This window comes from Mytilus edulis, chromosome 10, assembly GCF_963676685.1.
Source record: "Mytilus edulis chromosome 10, xbMytEdul2.2, whole genome shotgun sequence".
Classification (NCBI taxonomy): Eukaryota; Metazoa; Mollusca; class Bivalvia; order Mytilida; family Mytilidae; genus Mytilus; species Mytilus edulis.
Genome location: NC_092353.1, coordinates 58,212,466 through 58,217,611, shown reverse-complemented (window position 1 = coordinate 58,217,611; position 5,146 = coordinate 58,212,466).

Below are 5,146 nucleotides of genomic sequence, written 5' to 3'. Positions count from 1 at the left end.
ATTTATTTCGTCTTCAAGCCATTGTTCAACTACTAAATTGTCTATTCTTCTTACCAGCACACTTGGTACAATTAAAAACCTGATAATAAATTGTTCAAATAAGGCCTTCGAAAATAGTGGAATAAATTACTGTTGGAGTGTCAAGAACTCGTTGAAAGTACTTGATAAATTGCATGCTTATATTGGTGATTTTGAATCTGTTCAAAGTTTTGATTTTTCTACCCTGTATACCACATTGCCTCACATCCTCATTAAGAAAAAAATCACACACCTAATTAAATGGGCATTCAAAAAATCAGAATGTGAATATATATGTTCAAACTCTTTTAGGTCATTTTTAGTAGCAATAAACAAAAAAACTATGTTAATTGGACATGCTTTGATACTATATATGCCCTTGAATTTTTACTAGATAACATTTTTGTTCGCTTTGGGGATTCCGTATATCGTCAGATTATCGGAATTCCAATGGGGACTAACTGTGCACCACTTATTGCGGACTTGTTTTTGTATTGTTATGAGTTACAATTTATGACAAAAATAAGCAAAGACCCATCGAAACAACATCTGATAAACAAATTTAATAATACTTTTAGATATTTGGATGATATTTTGGCTCTCAATAATGACGACTTCCGTATGTATATTAATGAAATTTATCCTGTTGAACTTACTTTAAATAAAGCTAATACTAACGATGACCACTGCCCTTTTCTCGATCTTGATATCTATATCACTAATGGAAAGCTGAATACTAAAATAATAAAAGGGATGATTTTTCATTTCCTATCGTTAATTATCCGTTTTTAGATGGTGACGTTCCCTTGTCACCATCTTACGGTGTTTATATATCTCAACTTGTACGATTCGCTCGTGTATGTAATAATGTTTTAGATTTTAACTAGAGAAATTTATGTATTACTGAAAAATTATTACACCAGGGTTTTCGTTATCACAAACTAGTCAAAACATTTACTAAATTTTATCATCGGTATAAAGACATCATTCGTAAATATAGCTCAACATGCAGACTTCTAATACGTTCAGGTATTTCACATCCAATTTTTTATGGAAATATTCTTTATAAAGCACAAAGGTGTCAGTATTCACCTCAGAAACTTACAAAACCTTTGAATAGACTTATTAAGAAGGAATATAATTACGATACTGTTTACACATTTATTCTAAAAACAGTTGTTGGCATGACACGGGTTATGTTCTTCTCATATATGTTATGATGGTATGATACTAAACCCCTAACGGGAAGGATTGTGCCTGATGTTCATATGATGAAATCATAATCTTTTAGTCAGTTTAATTGAAGTCTGGAGCTGGCATGTCAGTTAACTGCTAATAGTCTGTTGTTATTTATGTATTATTGTCATTTTGTTTATTTTCTTTGGTTACATCTTCTGACATCAGACTCGGACTTCTCTTGAACTGAATTTTAATGTGCGTATTGTTATGCGTTTACTTTTCTACATTGGTTAGAGGTATAGGGGGAGGGTTGAGATCTCACAAACATGTTTAACCCCGCCGCATTTTTGCGCCTGTCCCAAGTCAGGAGCCTCTGGCCTTTGTTAGTCTTGTATTATTTTAATTCTAGTTTCTTGTATACAATTTGGAAATTAGTATGGCGTTCATTATCACTGGACTAGTATATATTTGTTTAGGGGCCAGCTGAAGGACGCCTCCGGGTGCGGGAATTTCTCGCTACATTGAAGACCTGTTGGTGACCCTCTGCTGTTGTTTTTTTTATTTGGTCGGTTGTTGTCTCTTTGACACATTCCCCATTTCCATTCTCAATTTTATTATAATTTTGAAATTGCAATAGCCCTATCTAGCTTTAAATCCAATTTTAAGTAAGATTAGTAAATAGTACTCCTTTTAAAATAAAAAGCTATTACTATTCATGATAGGAATAGTCATTTTAATCACAAATATTGCCATAATCTTCATTTCCTGAATCAGCAAGGCCCTTTTTATAATATACTGAAAGAGGATAGTGAATGCTTGCATGTAGTTTATACTTTCTCCTCCTACTATTTGCCCTTCTTAGTTTTTAAGATATGAGACCTTTGCTTTGAGCATTGCGAATCTCAATTTTATGTCTTTGTTTCAGTTGTTTTGCAACCAATGAACCTGGTGTTATAGCAGCACCCAGCTAAATAGAGAGTTTTATGACAGAATTGGAATATTTCTTGTTCAACATTAGCACAGCAGCATGAGCCCGACTTGGGAAGTTTCTGTGAAAAAAAGATACATTCTTAGGATTGCACCTACTCAGCGAACGTTTGAATCCCTCACTCTTTTTAGTTGAGGTCAGAAACCGAACTAACTCCAGGCTATTTGGACCAAGTAAGATTTTTATACACCTTCTAAGCTCTTCTTGATTATGAAATGTCATCTTTAATGTGCTGCCATTTGCTATATAACTTCTGATCCAACATTTTAAAGGTTCACCCCCACACAAATAGGAGTTTACTTTACAAGAACCTCCAGTTACCCTTATAACACATAATTATGGCATCAATGACATTTGGCATGTGAGCCTTCATGAGTTGTAGGTTCCCCTTTTGAACTGAAAAACCAGTATTTAACTCAGCTACACATCTAGCTGTTATATCAAGAGCAGAGCGACTCTTTTCATTTTGCTTACGAGATCCTGAGAACATAATTTTACTAAACGTGCATTTCATAATAGCCCTTTTTAAACTTTGAGACAAATGCCTTACATCTCTGAGACTTTGAACATTATTTCCATGTACACTTTTTATCCCGGTAAATGATTTACTATCCCCATCCGAAGTGAAATGAGATATTTGAAGGTGATCACTGACTTCAGCTGCGCATCGGCGACTATACTCTCCCTCATTACCTATTGGGAAATCTTTCGCAATATTAGCTGTACATAAACCAGTATGGTTTGGGCATGTTACATTTTCCCCTTTACCTCTCAATTTTGAGGCAATTAAACACAATTTATTACCAGTATAAAGAGAGATTATTATTTTATTTTTTGTCATATTTTCACACATAACTTGGGTGACTTGTGTACCGCCCTGACAAGGTGTGCTGCCATTACTAAAAATTGGGTTATTATACATAGCATCAGATTCAACTCGAACCAACTTTTCATTGGATAGACGAAGTGTTTTGTTGTCATTTGCCAAATTTTTCCTTATATTTTCCATGTCATCTTTATTTACTTTTACCACAACTTTTGAAAATTTATTTGCACATTTCTGCAAGCCTGATGAAGAAGGGGAGATAATATTGGCTGCATTTAGGATTTCACTAAAATTTTTGTTTGATATTGGCGTATGTATTAGACCTACTTGTACACCAATGTTAACCGTGGCAGCCCTTCTTCCTCTTTTTAGAGATTCAACTTCGTCATATAATTTATGAAATGCACTTTTGAATCCACATATATTACATTGAAACCTTTCTTGCCATGCTAATCCCCACTTTACTTGAGCCTCTATGTCAAATTTTAATTCACCCTTACAGTCTTGTTTATACAACATGTGATGTTTCATTTCAGTGTTAATCATGAACTGAAGAGCATTCTGTTGAAGAATCTTATGTGTGAATTGGTCTGCAGATGACGCATTAGCTTTAAGGTATGTATCAACTAATGTCATGTTTTTTGGTTGGGGCGCAAAAGTTTACAATTTGCCATTGTGCCGTCTGCATTGTGCACTGACAAAACACCATCTAAACATTTATTTACCCTGGATTTATACACATCAGAATCCAGTCTCACAAACTTGAAAATTTCACAATTCTTACCAAATTTAATTTTTTTACCACCATTCCAAGGGACATAACCCTTTTTAAAACCATTTTGAGGTATTTTTTTTATTACTCTTTCTTCCAATTTTTTAATGAAAAATACAATAAAGGGGACTTTATGTAAATCTATAAGAAATATACTGTTATAATTAAAATAAAATGACTTTGATATCACTAACAGTAATTGATTATCTGAAAGGGAACCGTTATTTGTCACACTCAGGAACAGACCAAAAACTAAAGTTTTACATAAGGACTTATAGAAACTTCCATGGAGACTGTTAACATTTATAGAGACAATTCTTTCAGCTAAAACACTTTCATTATTGATTAAACATTACATTTCTTACATGTATTTGGGAAAATAATCACATTTGTTTTATTTTTTAGCCAAAAGATATCAAGTTTTGATGAAAAAAGAAGGAAAAATGGACCAAAACAGACCAAAATAGACCTTCAAATGAACTCAAAAAGGTGCAATAAAATTGTTTATCATCTTAAAGTTGTCTTTTGTATCCTATTTAATTGTTTGAATGCATATATGATGAGTATATGATCAGATATTAGTCAACATTGCATTTTATAATGATACACTGAAATGAGGATTTTTCGTAGAAATTAGACTGAAATCGCCATAGGATATGGCCTTACAATATTGTTATTTTCTCTGAAACTATAGCTCTGACTGAGACAAAACTTGTCAGTTATGCTTCAAATAACTTGCAATTGGAAGGACAAAAATTACATTAAGTTTTTTTGACATTTAGGTGTTTCTTAGGTGTAATACCACCAAATCATGGTACCTCACACCCGGTTGTATACGAAAGTAGGTCTAAACAAATATTCCCTTGAATTGCATTGACAGTTGTAGAAAATTAACCCTGCATTTCAATGCACCTTAATTTTTCTGAGTCATAAACATGAATGTTGGGTGTCTAAAAGCATCATTCTTTTTTTATTTGATGGTCTTATAAAATATTTTGGAAAGTTAAGGTTACATAGTTACCAAAGCAGGTAGCCAGTAAATAACAGTGTAAAAATTTGGGTTATTTACTTCCGGTGCTGGTTACTTTCTTATATGCAATGGAATGTGGTGTGAAATTTTCACTGTAGCACTGGAAAGGAATAAACTTTATTCATGCAAAGTATTTCTTTGGTTGAAATAAAGGTAAATACTGTACATTTTTTGTAAAAGTGCCAATTTAACAAAGACTAATAGGGGAAAATCAATGGTGGTATTACACCTATACTAAAGTATACTAATATTGCTTACTCGACAAGAAACTTTTTTTTGTTACTCGCAGCTAATATTTTGCATTATCAATATGCAGACAATCTGGTAATCGGT